The sequence below is a fragment of the Rhinatrema bivittatum genome, chromosome 3 (assembly GCF_901001135.1).
Source record: "Rhinatrema bivittatum chromosome 3, aRhiBiv1.1, whole genome shotgun sequence".
NCBI lineage: Eukaryota > Metazoa > Chordata > Amphibia > Gymnophiona > Rhinatrematidae > Rhinatrema > Rhinatrema bivittatum.
Window position 1 is genome coordinate 336,816,328 of NC_042617.1, and position 15,855 is coordinate 336,832,182.

At 44.4% G+C, this 15,855-nt stretch overlaps 1 protein-coding gene across 1 annotated transcript in view; it reads right to left on the minus strand.

Moving 5' to 3' along the window:
* GRIK2 (glutamate ionotropic receptor kainate type subunit 2) overlaps positions 1-15,855 on the minus strand; it is a 1,473,996-nt gene that overhangs the window by 960,752 nt on the left and 497,389 nt on the right. The gene's annotated exons all lie outside the window — the stretch shown is intronic.

Sequence of the window (15,855 nt, forward strand, 5' to 3'; positions counted from 1 at the left end):
TAATTTCCTCAATGCGCATCTTTTAAAATTGGCCAACTTGCACGTGTAAATTGGAGCTTACACAAGTAAGTCCTAGTTTACTTTCATACATAAAATATACACATGTATAAATTTAAAATAGGTGGGTAAAGTATGTGCATTCAATCCATTGATTATGATTATATGTGGTTTCAATGCATTTCCTGTATTCACTCGTAAGTCTATGTACTAATGTATTTACGCATAGAATTACACGCATTTTATAAAACGTGCACATATCATATGCGTACATTATATAATACAATGGAAATATTTGTGAGGAAACATACATGCATATATGCCGCCACGTGAAGTTGTTTGAAAGTTATTCTCCCTGTCTCTGATAAAAACAAAAATGTACTCTACTGATCAGCAAGCTTGCACTGTGGGAAAAGTATAATTCAGTTAAAATCAATGCTTGAACAATACTAGAGCATGAACCTGCTTTTCTTCAAGTGCTTAGGCCATATACCTTCAACATTAATTAAACTTATCAGCATCCTTGTTCTTATTCCAAAGATGGAAGCGAAAAAGAAACATACGTTTCTGTTTCTCCTGACAGCACCATGCCAAATAATGGTAATAGTATTAAAAGTTCAAATTAAGTTATGGAACAGAATAAAGCCAATGCAGTTGCTCCCTGATACATGACCGTTTGGGTTCTTTATGACTTCAAGTTTTAATCAAGGATACTGAGCTCAGTTTTTTGAAGATGGATTATGCAAGAAGGTAACACAATCAGCATACTGACTACTTAACTGAAGGCCCCTAGGACAAATGTAAAAAAAAATATTTCTACTTTGGAAAAGAAACAGATATATTTTATAGGGTTTAATAGTGTAAAATAAAGCAGGATGTGGACAGATGTCTTTTCATATCTGAATCTCTTCCTTCCCAGGCATTCAGATTTATATGATGCAGACACGATCTGGGAAAGGTAAACTTTCTGTAAATTTGATCTGCGAACCACAAACTTTGAGATAGTTTCTGCTTGTTGTTTGTGAAGAAATACAATGAGAATTACATACTCTTGCAGTACTCAAGTCATAAAATATTTGAGATTTCTAAAAGGACAAATATGTGGAAGTAAGGTTTTCAGGGGTGATGATTCAGACGAACTGACCGAAATCACTGTGAACCTGGAAGATGTAGTAGGCCAGATTGACAACCTAAAGAGTAGCAAATCACCTGGACCAGATGGTATGCATCCTAGGGTACTGAAGGAACTCAAAAATGAAATTTCTGATCTATTAGTTAAAATTTGTAACCTATCAATGAAATCATCCATTGTATCTGAAGACTAGAGGGTGGCCAATGTAACCCCAATATTTAAAAAAAGCTCCAGAGGCTATCCGGGTAACTATAGACCAGTGAGCCTGACTTCAGTGCCGGGAAAAATAGTGGAAACTATTCTTAAGATCAAAATCGTAGAGCATATAGAAAGACATGATTTAATGGGACACAGTCAACATGGATTTATCCAAGGGTGTCTTGCCTAACAAATCTGCTTCATTTTTTTAAAAGGGTTAATAAACATGTGGATAAAGGTGAACGGGTAGATATAGGGGTAGATTTTCAGACGAGCGCGAACAGCCTACTTTTGTTTGCGCTCCAGGCGCAAACAAAAGTACGCTGGATTTTAGTAGATACGCGCGTAGTCGCGCGTATCGGCTAAAATCCTGGATCGGCGCGCGCAAGGCTATCGATTTCGTATAGCCTGCGCGCGCCGAGCCGCGCAGCCTACCCCCGTTCCCTCCTAGGCCGCTCCGAAATCGGAGCGGCCTAGAAGGGAACTTTCCTTTGCCCTCCCCTCACCTTCCCCTCTCTTCCCCTACCTAACCCAGCCGCCCGGCCCTGTCTAAACCCCCATCCTACCTTTGTCGGGGGATTTACGCCTCCCGGAGGGAGGCGTAAATCCCCGCGCGCCAGCGGGCCTCCTGCGCGCCGGGCCGCGACCTGGGGGCGGGTATGGAGGGCGCGGCCACGCCCCCGGGCCGTAGCCACGCCCCCGTACCCGCCCCCAAAACGCTGCCGACACGCCCCCGCAATGCCGCGCGCTCCGGCCCCGCCCCCGACACGCCTCCCGACACGCCCACTCCGAAAACCCCGGGACTTACGCGAGTCCCGGGGTTCTGCGCGCGCCGGTGAGCCTATGTAAAATAGGCTCACCGGCGCGCAGGGCCCTGCTCGCGTAAATCCGCCCAGTTTTGGGCGGATTTACGCGAGCAGGGCTCTGAAAATCCGCCCCATAGTGTATTTGGATTTTCAGAAGGCGTTTGACAAAGTCCCTCATGAGAGGCTTCTAAGAAACTAAAAAGTCATGGGATAGGAGATAATGTCCTTTTGTGGATTACAAACTGGTTAAAAGACAAGAAACAGAGTAGGATTAAATGGTCAATTTTCTCAGTGGAAAAGGGTAAACAGTGAAGTGCGTCAGGGATCTGTTCTTAGACCGGTGCTTTTCAATATATACATATAAATAATCTGGAAAGGAATACATGAGTGAGGTTATCAAATTTGCAGATACAAAATTATTCAGAGTAGTTAAGGATTGTGATATATTACAGGAAGACCTTGCAAGACTGGAAGATTGGGCATCCAAATGGCAGATGAAATTTAATGTGGACAAGTGCAAGGTGTTGCATATAGGGAAAAATAACCCTTGCTGTAGTTACATGATGTTAGGTTCCATATTAGGAGCTACCACCCAGGAAAAAGATCTAGGCATCATAGTGGATAATACTTTAAAATCTTTGACTCAGTCAAAGATTACCATGAGACAGGGTATCCATGCCTTACCATGTGACAGGGTATCCATGCCATTGGCCGGCCCCTGTCACATGGTAGGAGCACTGGATGGCGCTGGCCAGCCAGTGCTCCTACCATGTGACAGGGGCCGGCCAATGGCACGGATACCCTGTCACATGATAAGGGCCAAGGGCCATCGGCGCCATCTTTATGAATGGCAGCCGACGGCGCGAGAACGGGAGATCGCTCCCGGGACCACCACTAGACCACCAGGTAATTTTAAAATGTTTTGGGGGGCTCGGGAGGGTGGGGGAAGCTAAGGGGTCATTTTTAAAGGGTCGGGTGGTTTGTTTTTTTTTTTATCGGGCCATCGGCACCATTTTTGAGTGGCAGCCAAAATGGCGCCGATGGCCCGAGAGCGGGAGATTGGTCCCTGTGCCCCCACTGGACCACCAGGTACTCGTAAAAAGTTTTGGGGGGGTTTGGGAGTGTGGGGGAAGGTAAGGGGTCAATTTTAAAGGGTCAGGCCTCACTAAAAAAAAAAAATTAACAATGTGAATTGGAACCGATTCACATCACCACTGATCAGATTATTTTCTCCCTCTAGCCGAACCCGATCGTTAAGACAATCGGGTACACGATTCACATCCCTATTAGCCAGTAGTAGTGGCCCCCGGCGCGCCGGGACCAGGTCTTCTCAGAGTTGGGTTGTTTGTGAATGCAGCCGAAAGTGGATGGCAAACACCATCTAAGGCTAAATACCGGCACAAGACCGATAGTCAACAAGTAGTTCAATAAAAAAAGAGTGCAGTAAAAAGAAGCCCGGCTGCCTGGCAGGCACAGCAGCAAAAAAGAACAAATATCTTTTTCAGCAATAGAAAATTAATTGTAGCAAACTAGCAATAGCAATTGAATAAAGATCTGAGACACTCTGAGAGAGCTCAAACAGCAAACAACCTTCTCAGATAGAACCCAAGAAAAAAGTGCACTGTGTTATGCTTGCTTAAGGTAGAAATACAGCAGGAAAAGCATCACAGAGCACTGAGAGCAGCGATTGGTTGAATTAGAAAAATGATTTGCTCTTTTATGTTGGCATTCTGGTCTCCTTGCCAACCTGTCTGACCCGCTCTATAACAGGGCTGTGAGGTCACATGACTCACAGGAAAGGGCTGGTTGTTGCTATGGATACTCCCACATGGCCTTCTCCTATTTCAAAAGGCTAAGAAAGCACTGTGAATCAAATGAATGAAACATGATATGTTTCATTCTTGGGGGATCGCCATGCGTTTCACGGACCCCCAAATCAAACAAATAGGGACCTATTCGTTGCAGATGACACATCGTTGAAAACAAATGCACATCCCTGGTATTCACCTCTGTCTGTGCAGGAATTATTGAATGGACAGTGGATCCTACCAACCTACTGGGTTAGATGAGATGAAGGTCCCGGTGAGGAGGGAAACTTAAGTTGAGAGTAATTTCTTGTCAATCCCCAGGGCTGAAGACTCTGGATTGGTGTCCTCTAAATTCTTTACAGTTTTTGTACTCAGTCAGCAGCTTCTGCCTCACTTTGCATTTATCTCAGTTTCTTATTCTCATCGGAATTCCAATGGGAGGGATCCTGGAAGCAAGTTTTCTTACCCTGATCCTATGGAGAAAGGAAGGGGCAGCCAAAAATCTTCCTCCTGGATGGCTAAATTGAATGTCCCTTTTTCCTTAACCAAATAAAACACCAGAGTTACTCCTTGCAGTGGGTCACCTCCTCCGATTCCCCGGTCCCTGGGTGTCATCAGGAAAGGCCCAGGTGTCCAGCAAGGCTCCTACCATGAAAATCTTAAAATCCCTAAAACAACCCGGAGGTGTATCCAAACCAGCTAGCGAGCAGACTGGCAGGAACACCCTCCCGACCCTGGTCAGGAATCCCAGGCTGGTTTCCTCTGACTGGGCCTGAAAAGCACAAAAAAGGTAAACTCCTCACTACTTCCTAACTCTCCAAACACTTATAAGGGACTGCCTGCAGACTCTCAGGAGAGAGCCGTTATAAAGAAGAAGATTGTAAAAAAATCATTCTACAAAATATTTATGTTATAAAAACTGAAACCACTTCTTCCAAATGATTTCCGCTCGGTTACTCAAGCTCTAATTCTATCCTCACTAGATTATTGCAATTCGTTATATCTCGGCTTACCACAATCAACTATACAACCTTTGCAGCTAATACAGAATACCGCAGCCCGAATGTTGTGTAATGTATCTCGACGAGACCATATTTCACCTGTTTTGCAATATTTACATTGGCTTCCTATTCCATATCGAATAACTTACAAGGTTTTATCCACAATTCATAATCTGCTCTATAATCCTAACGCTATTTGGCTATGCTCACTTTTAAGAATTTATAGACCGACTAGGCAACTCCGTTCCTTAGATAAATGTATCTTAGAAATACCAACAATAAAATCTGCTGCCTTATCGTTAACCCGCAATCGAGCACTTTCCGTAGCAGGTCCAAAAATGTGGAATTCACTTCCAGAACAGATTCGACTGACAGCCAATCGCTCAGAATTTAAGAAGTTATTAAAAACTCATCTTTTCTCCAGTGCATATAATTTATATTAAAATCTTCACACAACTTATAGCTTCAATCTGTTAAATCTTGTTATGTACCAAGTATTGTAATTATGTTTTAAAATGTGACTAAATTATGCATGTTCAAATATGTGAACCGCCTAGACGGATAGTTTACCTACCCATTGTTGCGGTATATAAGACTTTTAAATAAATAAATAAAAATAAATAAATAAAGCCTCCTGGGGGGGTGACCATTCCCAGGTCCCTCAAAGGGAGGAACTGGAATTTGAATGGGTCTTCCCCCCATCCACTAACCTAGTCTTGTTAGTACTTCCTTGGGCTTACTGGTAAACAAAGAATGGCTATTAGTTACAACATAAAAGCTTTTCTTATTCTGCCCTATACAGGCATCTAGTTCAGGATAGATTATTTTTGTTTTTGTTTTTTCTATTGGAACAATAGTATCTTGTGCACAGAAGAAAAGAAAGCTTCACAAGTCAGTATATTAGTAGCATGCAGAAGATAGGGTGTACATAAGTACATTTTTTTCTCGTTTCTTTGTTTTGTTTTTGGGTTCTTTTTTCCCCCACACATTTCATTTCATTTAATGTTTAGTTTATTTGGTATATATATATATATATATTTTTTTTTTTTTTTTTTTTTTTTTTTTTAATAGGGCTTCCCGAGGCCTCCCATACTCACCAGCCAACTCTCCCACCTGGAACAATGCCGGGGCCAGGATATTTCTGGGATCTCATTTACCTAGTCCGAGGGGAATGTGCAGATGAGTCCTAGGCCCAGGCCGAAGCCTTGGCATTGCATAAATGAAGGCCACAGTAGGTTGCCACTACCTCGACCTAGGTCCTACGCAAGGTTCAGGTTCGGAGGCCTTTTTCTAACACCTGGGTCTAGGCCAAGGCCTGGGCCACGCCACACACCGGGGCCCAGTTTGGATAAGAGATCCAGATACCCAGGCATCAAGCCTAGGTCCAGTCATCAGGACCTGACCTCCAGCCCAGGCCCAGGCCCTGGCCTAGGCTGAGAACCCCAGCGTCAGGCCTTGGCCTGTTCACGGTATCAAATCCCTTGAGCTGCGGCCCCTGTATCGGTCTGTAGCCTATGTTTAGTTGAAGTCCTGGCCTCTGGCTTGGGCCTAGGCCTAGGCCTAGGCACCGGTGTCATGCTCAAGAGTAGGCGTCAGCCCCTGCTTTGGGTCTCACCCTATTTCCTAGGCAAGGCTTTGGCCTAGGGTCTAGGCTTAGGCTCAACAGATGACTTTTTTTTTTTTTTTTTTAGATTTTCAAAACAAAACAAGAGTAACAAAATTTCATTGGAATTTAAATTATTTCATTTTGAAACTGATCCAAACTGAAATAGGAAATGTTGTCTCATTTCCTATAACATTTCTCCCAAATGCCCATTCCTAATAGATATAGTCAGGCAATGTCAGTGTGCCAGCATTGACAGTGATCCAGTCCTAAAGTAATTTGCAAGTTGTAACATCTATGGTGGAGTGCTACAGGAATTGTGAGTGCAGAAACAAGATGAGAAGATAGTAACAGTAATCTTGTGCATTCTAATGTACAGTGACCGGACAGGAGGTGCCAATATACTTGTAATGGGTGTCACAAATAAGAGAAGATAATCTTTCTTGATAGTTTTTTTTTTTCTGATCTATTGTAATTGAAGAAGAGAAATTAATAGGTCCATCAATCAAATATGTGGACATTGAAACTGATTTAGCAACATCAGACCACCATTTAATATACTGTAAATTGGCACCAGCAGCAGCATCCAAAAGAAAACACAGTAGATTTTAAAAAGTTAAGTGTCAATCTTGGTGTTGCATTTGGCCAATCACATGTCCGTCCCATGACCGGCTGCTCTTTCGTCCAGCCCTGGGTCAGATGGGGCTCACTGACAACGCGGCTGGGCCATGGGCGAAGACACAGCCCGTTACCATGCAGGCCCAATGCGCTGCACTATGAATGCTGCTCAGATGAGTGGGGCATCCCTAGGCATGCACGCGTGCGGGTCAGGAACATTTAAAGGGCTTGTGGCAGGAAATCCACTACGGCACCCATAAATGATATCACAGGCCTTCCACTATATAAGGCCTGTTCTATACTGTGTCAGATGCCTCAGCAATAGATTGAACTCCTTGGAGTAGCTGATTGCCTCTTCGTTCCTGTTTCCAGTTCCTGCTCCTGTTCCAGTGCCTTGTCTTTGTCTCCTAGTTCCTTCTTGTGTCTTCGAAGTTCCTGCCTTGTAGTTCCTCATCCTTCTTCTGTGTTCTATCCTGCTGTTCTACCTTGCCTTATCACCTTGGATTGACTACTTGGCTTGACCTCTGTTCGGATCCCTGGCTTTGTTTTTGTTTGGATTCCTGGCTTGACTTCGGACTGCTCCTTGACTCGTTTGACTTCTGCTTGCCTTGTGACCACTGCTTGCTCCTCATGTTATTGAACTCCACCTACTGTGACCTCTTCTTCCTGCTCTTGTCTCTGCTGTCTGCTGCAGTCTGCCCAAACCACCTGGCTAATTTCATTCTGTTCCCACTGCTAACAATGCCTTCTGCGATGGATTCATCTCCTCACAGAGGACTGCACCTAAGTCCAACTGGCCCCAGCACCTGAGGCCTCAAGCTAAGAGGAATGAGGGCTGGAATTGGTGAAATTTCTGTTGGGCCTCTGCTCCAGCCAGCTTTGCCTGCTGACAGTGAGGACCTGCAGGGCCCCTCCCTGTGGGAAGCGTCAACTTCACCTTGGTCCACTTCTGCAATACTTGGTGAGGAAAAGTATCACTGGCCCTTTAGCATGGTAAACATTTTCCAAAATGTAAAAGCATTTCATGCATATTCATTGGAAAGAGCCTAAAAATCAAACAGATTATAAGACAGATTTGAGAACTACTAGCTAAAAAGAAAGTCTGAATTTTACCACTTAATCTTTTTTACAACAATATTACAAATTTCGAGGATAGTTTTCAAACAACTATGTAAGTTGGCATATACACGTACATATGGCCATACATAGATCTACAACAGTATTTTATAACTCGAAAATAACACATATGCATGTATGATAAAATACGCGTATCTCTTTATCCCGGAACACAGACATTTATGTATGCTTTTGTGTGACTACATGCAATGTATTAAAAGCGAGTATTTCAATGCATTGAATACACGTTCTTTTCCTACCTATTTTAAAAATATAAGCGCATATATTTTATGTGCAAAAATAAAGTTGGATTTATTTGCAAAAAACCTGATTTACATACGTAAGTCGGCATGTTTTAAAACCTGCGAGGGTAATTGAAATTAACCAATTTATTAATTACTCCACCATTTCGCCCAGTCTTTATTCAGATCATCAAGAACATCCTAGCTCTTCAGCCTCATCCAGACCTCCCACCCAGATAATAATATTCAATAAACATGTTTATAACAATTATGCAAGATAATTAACAGGCTTAGAATTAGGCCAGTAAGTTGCCAAATGTATATGCTAAGGCATAATTCATAAAATCACAGTAAAGAAAAGCTGAAATATAGTGCATTTGCAGGCAGTGATAAAAAGATGGGTGTGGTTAAGCAAATAAGGCCATATCGCACCATGTATGTAAATACTGTGTCGTGCATCATTTTAGAAGTTGTGTGTGGGTTTTTTTGTTTATATATTTACCGGCTTCCTGTAGCTGCCTCTTTGAGGGTGTGTCAGGCATTGGAGAGAGGAGAGAGAGGGTTGGTTAGTGGGAGTTTAGGAGCTTTTTCTATTGATTACCTGAGTGAGTGTCCTGTTTAGTGTTTTCATCTTTTCCTTTACCTTTGTCTCTTGTCTTTAACTGTGTGTGGAAGTTTTTGAGCATTTGTCCAGTATCTCTGTCTGTCCTTTTGTGTGGAGGAGTGAGGAGGAATGGTGGATTGGAGGTATGAAAGACTGTTGGAAGAATGTTGAAGGTGTGGAGGAGTGCTGTGGTGAGTAGTGGTAGGCATGGGAAGAGAGGACAGGAGGGAAGAGGAGGACAGGAGAGATAGGAGAAGTAGAGATAGGAAGGAGGGAAGGGATAGGAAGAGATGGAAGGGGGAAGGGGAAGGGGGAAGGGTATAGGCAAGTGAGTGTGGAGGAAAGAGGATGGCAGGATAGAGCAAGACAGAGAGGACAGTGGAGTGGGATTTGTCAGGGCAGGTAGAGGAGGGGGAGGAAGAGAGGGGAGTGAGGAGTGGGAGCAAGAGTGAGGAAAGTGACACCTCTCCAGAAATGGAAGTGGCAACCTGACCCTCTATTAGCCAGGCAGTAGTTCAGCCTTGTCTATGCACCTACAAGTTTAGCATAGAGGGCAACAAGCAGCTCATCGCCAGCATCATTGAAAATTACCACCTGCACTTCGCCAACTGGACTGGGAACACATCCAGGGCTTCCAAGACCTAGATATGATATACTATTGCACAGGCCATATCCTGGCACAGTGGATTAAAGAGGACTGGAGAACAGGTGGCCACCTCTACAGGGTTATAAAGGTCCATCTAAAGAACAAGGTGGCAAGCCGGAATAAATACTTGCAGCATTAATACATCTCTCTCTCCGAAGTGCCATTATCCTCCTGTGCAGCCTATTCCAGGTGCTGGTATCAAGTCTATTTTTCATGCTGTCATGGCTTCTAGCCCAGAAGGGTCTTTGGGACCTACATTGAATATGCCAGCGAGATTGATGCTGCCTATGTTGGAGAAAGCTGAAGGGGCAAAAAGAATACTCACATTTACTGAACAAGATGGTGTTTCTTCTACCTTGCTGGTGTCTGACTTGGTGGGGAATTTGCCCTCACCTCAGGTAACAACTAAAGGGATAGAAGAATTCTCTCTCGCTAATCCTGTTGTTAACACTCTTGATTCTATCTAGGAAGCAATTGCTGGTCTTTCCTCTCAGCTTGGACAGTTTGTTATTTCATAACAGTCTCCAACTGAATAGCTACAATCTTCTAAAAAAGATCTGGAAAAACTATCTACTCAAGTTTCAGAACGTCAACCTCAGATTTCTTCACTTAAAGATAATGTTTGGAATATAACTAAAGGCTGTTGCGTCCGGTCGCAGATGGCTGTGACCGCTCTGCCTTACCTCTCTTTTTCTCCCTTTTCATTCTCTTTGGGCAAGATGGCTGCCTCCGGTGCCGAAAGCCTTGGCGTTTCCAAACCAGCATGGACATCCCCATCCGCCATGCTCACTCCCATGGCCTCCTAGGGTGTGAGCGTGCACATCTCCTATGCTCAAATACACATCATGGCAGGAACCTCAAGGGCGGCCCCACCGCATGATGTCAGTACCTCCGGGTACATCTAGCCTCTGCCTCCGCTACCACTTTGAGTTAGCAAAAACTTTGCTTCGCTACTCTGACTGCTCTAAGCTGCACGTTTAGACGCTGCTTTCACACTAAGGGCCTCGCCCCAGTAAGAAGCTCTAGACACCCACTCCTTGGGGGTCTCTCACTTCCAACTTCCCTTCGGGGTTCCTCACTAACTAAGACAACCGCTACTCGGGAGTCTTTCTCTCTATTCTACTTTCAGGATATTGGACTATTGGGTACTTGCTCCTCGAGGGCCTATCTACCTTTGTATCCTGCACCACAGACCTTCGGTCCCATCATTCTACCACCAGGAAGACGCCTTCATTCTGTGAGTACCTCTACGATCTGGCACTCCAACTCCACCCACCAGCTGCGGCGTTACCCACACTACGGGCTCCTGCCTGTCATGAACATCTGGGTGAGACTACACTTCTGAGCCAGTTGAGCATACTGGCACTTGGTGGATCAGTGTCTTACCTTTCTGCTTTCACCATCTATCTACAGCAGTACAATAAAGACTCTATCCATTCTGTGTCAGCCTATCGCAGTAGTTCCCCAAGGGCTCCTCCCCGTGGGCGGAGTCATCTCCATTGCAACCAAGGGTCCACAATGACTCAAACACAACAAAAGCCATATGGCCCTGCAATATAAAACTGAATCTGTAGAAAATGTGGTGAGATCTAGGAACATCAGACTATTAAACTTTCCCAAGCAAAAAACTGTATCATCTTCTCAGATGCTAAGAAGATATTTTATGGAGGTACTGAAAATTCCAGAGAATATACTACCACCTTTGGCTAAGGTGTATTATTTACCATCAGCGAAAAATCCTGGTCAGGATTTAGAATTACAACCTTCCTTGGATGTCCTAAGTATAACGTTTTTTGGGGAAAATTCTGGAACTGTTGAAACTAGTGCTACAACTTTGATTTCTACCTTTGTAGTAGACTCGGATTGGGACTTGGTGATGAGATATTTCTTTCATACCAAAATGTCCTCTTTTTTGAATTTTCGTGTTAACATGTTTCCTGATGTGGCTAAATCTACACAGCTTAGAAGAAAAATGTTTCTTATGTTGCGTCCTGGGGCTAAATTTCCCCTGTAAATGTGTGATCAGGCTGCAAGGGGTCAAATAAATCTTTTATGACCCCTTGCAGTTGACTAATTTTATATCTCAAAAGCAATCTTCCATCTTTCCATTAAGTGCCTCTTTTCCTATGTTATCTGTCCCTTATGCTGTTGGCTATAAATGTATTTCCTAAGTTCAGCTAGGTCTCAGCCTCTTTTTCTTCCCTTTATAACATGATTCCTCACATTTTTTCTTACACTCGCCCCCAAAAATTGTGGGCTAAGAATTGGAAAATATTTCTTGTTTAAACTGAATTTTTTTTTCTATTCCTCTGTATGTTTTTCTTTGTTTCTGTACAAGAATGATTTTTTTGGCATTATTGTATAAGTAATAAATAAATATATATAAAAATACATGCAGCAGACCAGAGGAGGAGCCCCTTGCCCAACTGTTCTCTCGCCAATGGAGGAGCACCTGATTCAAGGCCTGAGACCAGACATGTTCGAGGGGAAGGATGAAGCCCTGGATTCTGCGTGAGCCGGGGCCGGCAAGTCACATCACCTAACAATATGATGTCTGCTACAGATGTCCACACTTTTTTGCATAGGATGCTCACACTGAATGATGCAAAGTGCACATCTTATGCAAAACATTGCATGCATACTTATATCTTCTTTGTTTCCACAGCTTTCGCCCAGGAAACCCCTGGTCCCAGACATAAAGCCCCAGGGACATGCAGTGCAGCCACAGGAGGGAAAAGGCCCTTGAGGCACACAGTTGTAAAGGCTCCAAAATTCATGTGTTGTTTATGTCTCTTATTGGCATACACTATTTTTAAAGTCAAGAAAACAAGTGCTTAAATAATGTATGCCAATAAGGGAAACACAGAGATCAGACCTAGCTCATAGCTATCTATTGATCAACAACCCAAGGCATTGCTGGGGTTGTAGGGAGTGTGTGAAAGTCTGCCTGGTCCCATGCCACAGCAGGCCTCATCACTTTCTGCTCTTAGGCAGTGGAAGCTCTCTGTCCTCAACAACTCTGTGACTCCTCAATTGTCCACAGCAAGCAGGTACTATAAGCTTTATGTAGAGGCTACTTTTTGGGATGACAAGTATTCCAGCAGGCTGCAAGTACACTGAGGTCCATTATAATGAGGCTGGGTAGTGGACAAGTCATGCCGCTTCATTTAGCATCAGAACCTGTCCCCTATATTCAGCAAGAAAAAAGTGCCACCCAATCTATTCACCTTAAACTTATGCAGCTACATAAGACTGGGGAACTGTAGGCCTAACCAGGCAGCGTTTAAACATAGCAGAATAAGCCTAAAGTGATCTGGCCTGGTGTGACTGGCTCACTGTCTACTTACCAGGATATCTTGTTTAGATATGTGGGTAAGTAGTGCTCTGTCTATAAAAAATTATATCCTTCTGCCCCCTCCCCCACTAGCCCAGAACACTCCCTCAACCCATTATCCTGTGACCATGAAAATAGCTCTAGGATCAAGATGTTGTCTAACTAGACCAAAGTATTTTCTGTTATACACTGACCCAAACAGGATAAGTGATTAAAAGAAAGATAATGATGTGACCAGTTAAAACCATTCTACTGGGCTTTCTTCCATGCAAGTGGAAGGACTAGATGATGACTCACAGGCAAAGTAGCATTGTATAAAGCTTTGACAAAGATGGCTGTCTGTGTGGTCTCCCCTGCTTCTGCTGGGGGACATGGAAGATCCTGAGGTAGATCTGGAAAACCGCCTAATGGGATGCCATAATGTAGTGCCAGATTATGAAATACACAGCAGACAAGCACTATCTCTGCTACTCTGGGTGGGGGCATACATTAAAGCTCCCCCTGTTTTGTCCAAACAGCGAAATCTACTTTTGAGAACTCCAAAGGTGCGTTCAATGACACAGCATGTAGAACATAAGGCCTCTTTGTACCTCGTCTCTGCTGGTATGTTCAGATTAGTGATGGGTGTGAGAAGCCAGGTACTACACCCATATCCTAAATCTCCTGTGGCAAAGAGAGAACAGCTGCATCAGTCAAGCACCTGTGACTTTATCTCGATGCCAACCACAGCTTGCTATAAAACACTAGAAGTTAAGCTATAGCTTATCGTGAGCTACAAAAAGCTATTTCTAAACCCTAAATCCATGCCGCCCTTTACTGTAACACTATATGCATGATATAGCACTTTGTTATGGTGTGTCATATTTTCATGAATGGAAAAATGCATCTCGAGTGCATACAAAATGAGTACATTTTGCAATCTTTACCAGTTCTAGCACTCCTATAACACTGAAGCTATTTGTTTCAGCTCCCCCTTGTCATTGCAGAAAGATATCAACCTTGTGGTATGATTGTTCATGGCTTTCTGCAGTATGTCCTCCAGAGATACACGTTTGTCAGACATGACATACTGAATAGGATTGGGCCAAACTGCACATCCCACAGCTTCGACTGAACTTGTGTATCCCTGTGATGGTGAAGAAACTGTGGCTGACATCATGGCTGTCAGAGCAGAAGTGATGCAGACAGGATACCAATATGAGCACAATTAGCTTTGGGCCAACAAAGCACTAACAGGGCCCATCTTACCTGGGAGTCCCTGCACTGTGCATCCAAAAAGCTTTGGGTAGACAAGTAACATTTCAACAGCTCCAAGAGAGAGGATTTGAACTGCCACTTGTTTTAAGCTGACAAGTTGAAAATCAGTAGTGCTCGATCACACATTGACCTTAGTGGAAAGTGCTTTGTATGGATACATAACATTACCAGGCCTCTTCAGCATGGAGAAAGAAACCTGGGCCCTGGCATGATGGCTTGTTGACCTAACTGCAAGTCACTGGTCATGTAATTGATGCAGTCATATCCCTGACAGCCTCCCATGTTACCTCCATAGCTGGAGAGATTATAGAAAGAAGGAACGCTCTTACCTATGAGCCAACCGTCACCATAAAGGCCGTCTTCAAATTGTTTAAACAGGCAAGATTGCTTAAATATTGAGATATGGGAAGCCTAACATGAAGACTTTGGCTCAGACTTTGGTTCACTCAGCTTATCCAGAATCCTTCTGGCCTAACTGAAACTTCTGGCATGCAAGGAACTCAGACTGACCTGAGCTTGAATGGCTTCTGGGAGATATTTGGAATGAATTCAGACCTATTCAGATATGATGGAGGGTCATGAGGTCACAATGAACACATGGACCAGGCCATGATCTCACAGTCTACTGTCTCGAATTGAGGGGCCCAGTGTAACTGGAGATCCCCATGAGATTAAGAGTCTGATCAGAAGACTGGAAAGACTGACATAAAGAACGGAAAGTAATCAGCAGACACGTGGATATCCGCTAGGCCTAATTGGATCTCAATATGGGAGGTGGGACCAGGGTATCTTAGAAATAGTCTGACTGATTTGGACACAGGACACGTGGTATCTGATACTCTATGACAGCGGTTCTCAACCTGTGGGTCGCGACCCCGGCGGGGGTCGAACGACCAAAACACAGGGGTCGCCTGTGTTTTGGTCGAACGACCTGTGTTTTGGTCGTTCGACCAAAACACAGGTCGTTCGACCAAAACTGATCTGCAGACCGACCCCAACGGCCCGGTCCGCAGACCAGTACCGGGCCGTTGGGGTTTTTTGCCGGTCCGTGGTGCCGCGGCTGCTGCGGGGAGGTGGGGCGAAGCTGGAGACCTGCCTCCTCCAACCCCAAAATGGAGCGCGTCACGGTGCTCCTCCTACTTACTTCCTGTCCGCCCTGCCCTGGAAGACAAATGTTGCCGGAGCCGCACGGGCAGGAAGGAGGAGGCGCATCAGCCGCGTGCAGAAGAGGAGCAGCGGGGCCGGGAAGACCAGGGCCGCTGCAGAGCCCATCCTGTTGTAACCCGTAAAGAAGAGGCCCAGAGGTGAGAGAGAGGCTGAGTGTGTATGTGTGCGTGTATGAGATTAGTTGAGAGATTGTGTGTGAGAGTGAATTGAGAGACTGTGTGTGTTTGCAGAGACAGCATGTGAGAGCCTCTGTGTGTGTGTGTGAAAGAGACAACATGTGACAGTGAGAGCCTGTGCTTGAGCAAGGCAGCATATGGGGGTGTGAG